Here is a 9650-nt window from a genome sequence, read left to right on the forward strand (position 1 = left end):
CAGTTCCAACCCTCGAACTCAGCACCACATTCCAAACCTGCAATATTCTGCCTGACCTCTTCGCCCCCACCCCCACTCTGGCCAATCACCGTTGCCTGAACCTATCGCGTTTCCAACGCCCTTCCCCCAAGTCCCTCGTCCCTACCTTTTATCTTAGCCTGCTGGACACACTTTCCTCATTCCAAAAGAAGGGCTAATGCCCGAAACGTCGATTCTCCTGCTCTTTGGATGCTGCCTGACCGGCTGCGCTTTTCCAGCAATTCATTTTCAGCTCTGATCTCCAGCATCTGCAGTCCTCACTTTCTCCTCTGGGATAGAGCCGATTACAGAGAAACAATAGCTCATTTTTCACCCTCCCTTCCGCACTGGACTGTCTACAGCTTCGCACCTCAGGGCAGCACGGATGGGTTTCATTCGGATTCCCTTCATCTGAAAAAGCCAGACCTCCACTGTTAACTGCTGCCCCCTCACAGCAAACAACGTGAATCAAGTTGTTAAAGCATTTTCTACACGATTTTAATATGAGTTTGGTTTCTGGACACGAAACAGGAAGCACAAAACAGAACTTTATTATAATAATGTACCTGAGGGAGGAGATTCGCATTTCCATTTCTCTCTTTCTGGTCAGTTGAGCATCTTTCCATCTCACTGCTAACAGACGTCTGGAGAAAATCCTGCTCATTTGAGTAACTGACTCCTCCCATATCAAATGAATGCCACATAGCAGAATATGGAATGGGGTCATCCCTCCCACAGTACAGTTTGCAAATAGAAGCAAAATGGATGAATTAATGGCCAGTGGAGAAACCATGGTCCCTGGTGAAGGGACACACAGCAGAGTCGCGGGAGCAGGGAGACAGAATGAGAAGCAGATATCCTGGAAACTCTTTGCTTCTTGGGAATCCTAGATCAAAGTGGAATGTATTTCATGCTGTGAAAACCTCAGTTGTTTCGTGTTGAGACACCGTGCTGAGTCTGTGGGTCATTGGTCAAGTGGAATGGTTTTCTCTTTGCGCCTCCTACAATAGAAACGCGTGAGAGATCCCGGGTTGGGTTTCCCGTTCGAGCCTTCGTTTCCAGTTATCACGTTTTCCAAAATGCAAGATTAATTTTATCAAAAAGCAACTTCATTTACTGAGATCAATCTACCTTAAAAAGGGGTGGGTCAGAGCTACCCTTGAAGCGACTACAGCAAATGGAAAAACTTGTTCAAAGTGAAAGTAAGTGTTTCTGAATGTGCACCCGTGCAATCAGACTCTGAATGAATCCTCCAGCTGTATTATTGGTCAATTCTGAGTATGAAACGTCAGGAAACGGGAAGTGAAGTATTTGGAAACTGCGCTGAACAAGGTGACGTAGAAGGTAACGTGTATGAGGAACGTCAGTGACGAGGTAGATTGGAAGTTTGGGACACTTCTAAGAGAATTATATCACGCGAAGGATATATAACAGAAGTTTTTAAATGCATGGAGGCGGGACAGATGGAAGCAAGATGAAGAAAATACTAACTTGGAAGTAATGAGACCAATTAGGCAGAGATTTAGAGTGGTTGGAAAACGAATAGAAAGAATCACGAGAAAATATTATCGCCCAGGTACTGCAGAGTATATTTTAGAAGAATGACACGTAAGGAAGGTGAACGGATGGAATAGATGGGAACTTGGGTCTGAGATATCCCAAATGTTGCAGAGCATGGCTTAGGGAATGAACTGACTGTAAACTAAGTATTATGGCAGAATGCCGTCATAGAGTCATCCAGATGTACAGCATGGAACCAATTGTTTCATTCCAATTAATCCATTTCGACCCTGAATTTATTTCGTCCCGCTTGCAAGCATTTGATTCATATCCTTCTCAACCTTTCCTTTTCTTTGCCCATCCAGATATCTTTTAAATGTTTTGATTGAACCAAACTCCTCCACTTTATTTGACAGATTATTTCATGCAGCACTTTCATCTTTGTGGAAACGGTATTCGTCATGTTCTTTTTAAATATTTCCCCTCACCGTACACTTATGCACTGAAGTCATGACTCGCCCTCGCTGACAAAAAAGACATTGTCCATGTACCCTATCTATGCCCTTCATGACTTTATGAACCTTAAAGAGTCATATCTCAGCATGACGTTTAGAAAAATAGCCCTAACTTATTCAGCCTCTCCCTATAGATGGTAATCTTATCTGAGATTTTCCAATATTCACAACACTCTTTCGGTAGCAAGGTGACCAGAACTGCACGCAGTGTTCCAAAAGAAGCCAAACCAATGTCCTGTACTGCCACAGCATGACCTCCTAACACTTATGCAGAGGTGAGGACTGCAGATGCTGGACATTTGAGTCCAAAGTGTGTTGCTGGAAAAACCACTGCATTTTTGCAAGTTATGTGAAGGTTTGTACCTCAGGTTGAGCTTTAGGGTTTGGTTTGCTCGCTGAGCTGTAGGTTTGATATCCAGACCTTTCATTACCTAGCTTGGTAACATCATCAGTGGTGACCTCCAAGTGAAGCGAAGCTGTTTTCTCCTGCTTTCTATTTATATGTTTGTCCAGGATGGCTATCCTGGAGTTTGTGGTCATGTCATTTCCTGTTCGTTTTTTGTGGGGATGATAGATGGTATCCAGATCTATGTGTTTGGTTATGGCGTTGTGGTTGGAGTGCTAGGCCTCTAGGCATTCTCTGGAATGTCTTTGCTTAGCCTGTCCCAGGATAAGTGCGTTGTTCCAGTCGGAATGGTGATTTTGTTTTTCCTCCGTGTGCAGGGCTACGAGGGAGAGAGGGTCGTGTTTTTTTGTGGCTAGCTGGTGTTCGTGTATCCTGGTGGCTAACTTTCTTCCTGTTTGTCCTACGTAGTGTTTGTCGCAGTACTTGCATGGAATTTTGTAGATGACGTTGGTTTTGTCCATGGGTTGTACTGGGTCTTTTATTTTGGTTAGTTTTTGTTTGAGAGTGTTGGTGGGTTCGTGTTGTGTGTTCCGAGGGGTCTTCGTAGGCTGTCATTTCAGAAACCTGTTTGATGTATGGTAAGGTGGTTAGTGTTTCTGTCTGTGTTTGGTCTGCTTGTCGTGGTTCGTTCTTGAGGAATCTGCGGACTGTATGTTTTTGAGTATCCGTTCTTCTTGAATACATTGTAAAGGTGGTTCTCCTGTGTTTTACGAAGTTCGTCTGTGCTACAGTGTGAGGTGGCTCGTTGGAATGGTGTTCTGATACAACTTCGTTTTTTATGTGTTGGGAGGGTTTCTGGTGCCGTTAAGTATTTGATCAGTATTTGTCGGGTTTTTTGTACACGCAGGTTTGTAGTTCTCCATTGTCAGTTCTTTCGACTCTGACGTCCAGCAATGTGAGTTTGTTGTCGGTTTCTTTCTCCTTGGTGAACTTTATGCCTGTGAGGGTGTCGTTGATGATGTTAAATTTCTCTTCTATCTTGTTGCGTTTTGTGATGACAAAAGTGCCATCACTGTAGCGGACTCAGAGTTTTGGTTTGATGGTTGGAAGGGCTGTTTGTTCTAGTCTTTGCATTACTGCTTCTGCTATTAATCCTGATAGCGGAGTTCCCATGGGTATGCCGTTGGTTTGTTTGTAGGTTATGTTGATGTAGGTGAAGTGGGTGGTGAGGCACAGGTCCACGAGGTTCATAATGTTTTCGTTGGTAATGTGATTGATGGTGGTAGAGGTGTGTGTAATTGTATCTTCTAAAAGTGTTTTCTTTACCAGATCGATATTGATGGAGGTGAACAGTGTTGTTACGTCGAATGAGATTATTGCTTCAGTTTCCTCTATTTTGGCGTTTTTGATGATTTTTTTAGGAATTCCTGGATGGAATGGATGTAGTGCTGTGACTCTTCTACTAGTTATTTCAGTCTTGCGTGTAGTTCTTTGGCCAGTCTGTAAATTGGTGTTCTGTGTAGTGAGAATACTGGTCTGAGGGGTCTCCTGGTTTATGGATGTTTGGTAGTCCCTAGAATCGTGGGGTGTTGGTCCCGTCTTGTTTCAATTTTTGGAATTCCATCTTATTTAATTGTCCGGAATTCAGGGTGAAGGGCTTTTGCCCGAAGGGTCAATTCTCCTGCACCTCGGATGCTACCTGACCTGCTGGGATTTTCCAGCACCACACTCTCGACTCCTAACTCATGTGCCCAATGTCGTGCAAAATAACAGGCAAGCACAACAATCGCCTTCTTCACCATCTATGTACCTGCAACTCCACATTAATGGGACAATGAATATTCAGTCCACGGTCTCTCTGTTCTTAAACACTGTACAGGAGCTTACTACAAAATGTACAAGTCCTTCTCTGATATTTCGTTCCGAAATGCAGACCTCATCTTTCTCAATTTCCATCTTCTGCCACTCCTCGGCTCATTCGATCATCCAATTAAAATCCCGTTGTAAACTGAGGTGATCATCTTCTCCAGTATTGTGTCATCTTCAAACTTACTGGCTGTACCTCCTACGATCATATCCAAAACATTTATGAAAATGACGAAAATTAACCCAGCATCTATTCTCGTGGCACTCCAGTGGTCACCGACCTCCAGTATGAAAGATAACACTCCACCACCAACCTCTGTCTTCTACCTTCGAACCAGTTCTGAATCCAAATGGTTGGATCTCCTAACCTTGCTAACCACACTCCCATGGCGAACATTGTCGACCACTGAAGTCCGCATAGATCCCGCACATGGCTCTGCCCTCATCAATCCTCTTTGTTACTTCATAAAAAACTCTTCCAATTTAACAAGTCATCATTTCGCACGCATAACGCCATTGCTGACTTTTCCTAATCGGTCTTGCCTTTCCAAATACATTAACTCCTGTTTCTCAGGATTCCCTCCAACAATGTGCCCACCACCGACGTCAGACTCGCAGGTCTATAGTCGCCTGGTTTTCATTACCTCCTTTCTTAAATGGAGTATCATGTTAGTCAGCCTACAGTGTTGTGGCCCCTCAACTTTGATTATCGATGACACAATATTCAGAAAGTGACCCAGAAATCACTTGCCTCACTTCCGACTGAGCTCTGAGTTGCGATCTGATCACGACATGGGGATTTATTAACTTTTATCCGTTTCAATACATCCAGTGCTTCCTCCTCTCTAACATAATCTTTATTTCAAGATAACAACATATATTTCCCCACAGACTCCATGTTTCATGCCACAGGTCAAGAGTTATCGATTGGCAAGGGCAATTGTAATGCGATTTGGCAATTTTAAAATGCATAGAATGGGGTAGCAAATGCAAGGGATGCATAAAATGGAAACGTGGAGCTGGTTTAAGAAACCGGTATTGCGTGTCCTCGATAGGTACGTCCCAGTCAGGTAGGGTGGAAGTGAAAAGGGAGGCGAACCGTGGTTGACGAAAGAAATTGCATCTCTTGTAGAGTGGAAGAAGGAGGCTTATAAGTTGAGAGACAAATGGTTCAGATGTGGAAATTGAGAGTTACAGATCGTCTGGGAAGGATTTAAAGAGAATGTTAAGAAGAACAAAGAAAGGACACGAGCAGCCTTTAACAAATAGATAAAGGAACCTAAAGCTTTCTATCGGAATGTGAAGATTAAAAGGATGACTAGGGTGGGAAGACGGCCAGTGACAGACAGAAGTGGGATGTTGAGTGCGGAAACTGTAAAGATCGGAGAGGGACTAAACGGACATTTCTCACAGTTTTTCACTCAGGAAATGGAGCATATTGTAGAGGAGAAGAATGAGATACAAGATTTTAGACTTAAAACGGTCAGTGTTAGTTATGAAGAGGCGTTAGCAATCCCAGAAGGAGTGAACGTAGGCCAGTCACCTGGGCCAGTTGGGATTTATCTGAGGGCTCTCTGGGAAGCCAGCGAGGAGATAGCAGAACATTTGGCTTTGATATTTGAGTCGTCATTGTCTACAGGTTTAGTTCAAGAGGAATGGAGGATTCCAAATGTGCTCTTGTTCAAGAAGGGCAGTAGAGATGACGCAGGTAATTAAAGATCAGTGAGCCTAACTTCTGTTGTAGGAAAGGTTTGGGAAAGAATTATAAAATGTAAGATGTATAATCATCTAGAAAGCAACAAATTGATTTCAGATAGTCAACATCGTCTCGTCAAGGGCAGGCAATGTCTCACAAACCTCATTGAGTCTTGTTTGATCACGTGACCAAGAATGTAGATGAGGGTAGAGCAGTTGACGTATTATACTTGGACTTCAGTAAAGCCTCTGAGACGTTTCCACATGGTAGGCTATTGAAAAGAAATGCAGATACATGGAATGGAAGGTAATGTGGCAATTTGGATTGAAACTGGCTTTCTGAAAGAAGGCAGGCAGTGGTGATTGATGGAAAATATTCAACCTGGAGTCCAGTTACCAGTGGTGTCTAACAAGGATTTGTTTTAGGACAACTGCTGTTTATCATTTTTATAAATGATTTCGACGCAGGCATGGACGTGGATGAATTAGGAAATTTGCAGATGACAATAACGTTGGTGGAGTAGTGGACAGTTGCAAGAATGTCACAGGTTGCAGGGGGACTTGGATAAATTGCAAAATTGGAGTGAGAGGTGGCACAATGAATTACATGCACCTCAATGTGAGGTGATGCACTTTGGGAAGAATAATAGGAAGGCAGAGTATTGGGTCACCGGAAAGGTTGTTGCTTGTGTGGATGTGAAGAGGGATCTTGAAGGCCATGAACATAGATCCTTGAAAGTTGCCACCCAGGTCGATAGTGCTGTGAAGATGGCATATGGTGTGTTAGGTTTCATTGGAAGAGGGATTGCGTTTCGGAGCCGCAAAATCATGCTGCAATAGTACAAAATGCCATTGCCGGGGCAGTTGGCATATTGTGTACATTTATGATCGCCGTATGTTGGCAAGGATGTGAAAGCATTGTAAAAGGTGCAGAGTAGGTTTACCAGGATGTTGTCTGGTCTGGAGAAGGTCGAATGAGGAAAGGCTGAGAGAAAAGTGTTTGTTCTTTTCGGAAAGAAGAAGGCTCAGAGGAGATTTGGTAGAGACATACAAGATGATCAGAGAATTAAATATGGTAGACATGAAAGTCGTTTTGCTTGGATGATGACGTCAGCTTGCACGAGGGCACATAGCTACAAATTGAGTGGTGATAGATTTAAGATAGATGTCAAAGGCAGGTTCTTTACTGGGAGAGTTGAAAGGGCGCGAAATGCCCTACCCGCCAGTGTGGTTAACTCAGGCACATTATGGAGATTTAAACAATCCTTGGATAAGGACATGGATGATGATGGGATTGTGAAGGGGGATAAGCTGAGAATAGTCCAAATTCGGCGCAACATTGAGGGCCGAAGGTCCTGGTCAGCGCTGTATTCCTTTATGTTCCATGTTATATGTCCTTCCCCACAGTAAACATTCAAATAAATGTCAGGATTCATAACACCCCCATCTCGAGTGGCACCAAACAGAGACAGGCTTATCGATTTTGGAGATGTCCCTCTACTCTTCGCAGATTCTTTTTTGTCCTTAATGTATTTATAAAACCAGTTATGTCTGATGTCAGCAAAGCGACATGCTGCAATTGAGCTAGGCAGAACTCAAAACGACGACAGTCTGATTCGAATTCAGACGCGTTACCCATTGCAACACTGGGCCGACCGAGCGCCGCCTTCCTCTCAGCTTTTCCATATGTAATGGAGACATTTAGATTTGGAGAAATAAGATTGACAAGGTGAAGAACTTGCAAAGGTAATCAGCGTCACTGCTTTAATACAAAAGTCGCACTTTGTGAAGCAGTGCCTTTCCCTGGTAAAGGAAACACATTTGTCTTCAAGTGCCCCCTTCAGCGTTGCCAGCATCTCTGCTGAAAGTTTCCACTGTTGTATTCACAGCCACTACACGATTCATGATCCACTTCTGTAAAATGTACTTTCATAATTTGAGTCAAGGGCTCTTCCCTTCAAGAGCCTGAACAAGTTCAGCGAGAAAACTCTGTTCATTTCTAGCCCCGGATTTAGAATAAGACGAGTTGAACGGTTCGCTTATTGGTGCCGCCCGCTCACTGGAGGCCAGCGCGTCAAAACGAGGCCCTGTGACCATCAGCCTGTTCTGTGCTTTCCTGCAGGACATCTGCTGAACAACATCAGATTATCATAGCTGTTTATTTCACATTGAAACACAAGGCGATAATATGAACTGTTTCGAAACTTGGAGAATGCAACTTTGCTGCTGAAGTTGGTTATGGCGTCAACGACAGACACAAGACTGTGTACAAGTCATGTCACAATGTTTACGGTCAGCATCACTGGAGGTCCCTGCTTTGGAGTCGGAGTTTTCATCACACAGACCTGGATATAATCCCCACGCAGATAATGAAGACACCTTTCTCGTTTTCCGAATTATTCGAAGGAAAGCTAATTCCTGCTTGCGTGCAGAGCACACACCTGGATCCTGCCAGACTTGATCCAGTGAATCTTTCCATCCGTCTATCAGCACAATGGCAGCATATACATGGGAAACTACCACCGCAAATCCCCCTACGATTATATCACCTTTCTGATTTGAAAGTATCTCGCTGATCCTTTGGTGTCGCTGTGTGTAAATACAGGAACTCACCCCCCTCCCATCGGTCTAATGATTGTGTGTCCATTCTGAGGAGTAGAAAGGTTCAGCAAAGTAACTCATCCCCTCGGTATATGAACTGAATACTATCCCATTGAGTGACGACTATATTCCAGGAAAACGTTTCTAAAATTTGAAGGTTCCTATCAGACACCTGCAATCGTTTGGAAATAAGTTGAGAAGTGGAGCAGAACAGTGAAATCAAGTGATTGGCAATGATGTCTGGGAGGCATGGGGCAGGAAGTGAGAGTGGAACTGGTGGTGCAAGACTCAATGTCAGTGCCAATCTGTCAACTTTTACTGCCCAATGTTTACAATTGCTAACACATTACACCTCGTCAAATCTCCACAATGACCTTGTTCCTCTTGTTGAGGTCCTCTTTGTGTGTATTAACGTGGTTCATGGGCACGGAGAGGATGAACACATCCTCTTTCTCCTGTCAGTTTAAACAGGTGAAGGTATCAGTTTGAAATTAATGCAAGGGGAGATTATCTTTTTCTATGCCTTTTCAGTGTAGAATGTTCAAATGTAAACTGTCTGAATTTTTAAATTCGAGGACTTTTTGCAATTCTCTGTGAACAACATTATTCCGAAAACACATTTCCAGGTCCTGTGAAGAAGTGGTTAACCAACTTCACGTATGGATGTGCAAATGGATCCGTGCGGCGCTGTGGCTTAGTTGGTTAAAGCGCCTGTCTAGTAAACAGGTGATCCTGGGTTCAATTCCCAGCGGCGCCTGCTTGATACATGCATGTTTGAGTTTGCTGTTTCAACTCTTTACAAATGCTGTATCAACCAAGTCAGCGTCGACTTTGACATTTGGAGATCCAGGTTAAGTTACAACAGTGGTTGTTCCCTTTAGTTCCGAACTATCAATTAAGTCACTGGTTTCCTTCCGTTATTCAACAAGCCTTTTTTCCTCTTTTTCCCCGTCCTTCATTCCCAGTTTGGTAGGAATAACGAGATTACACAGGAGGTGTTGCGAATTTGCCAGAGAACTTTCTGGTAATGACCGAGACACCACCTGCTGATCACTCTCATTCTCTGATGTCAACGATCATTCATTTAAACCAACAGTATATACATCGTT

At 43.6% G+C, this 9650-nt stretch overlaps 1 non-coding gene across 1 annotated transcript; it reads left to right on the forward strand.

Moving 5' to 3' along the window:
* Nucleotides 1-9224: 9224 nt before the first annotated feature.
* Nucleotides 9225-9298, forward strand: trnat-agu (transfer RNA threonine (anticodon AGU)). The gene has a single exon. It is a non-coding gene; the product is annotated as a tRNA-Thr (tRNA).
* Nucleotides 9299-9650: the final 352 nt, after the last annotated feature.

Source organism: Chiloscyllium punctatum, chromosome 35 (assembly GCF_047496795.1).
Source record: "Chiloscyllium punctatum isolate Juve2018m chromosome 35, sChiPun1.3, whole genome shotgun sequence".
Taxonomy (NCBI): Eukaryota; Metazoa; Chordata; class Chondrichthyes; order Orectolobiformes; family Hemiscylliidae; genus Chiloscyllium; species Chiloscyllium punctatum.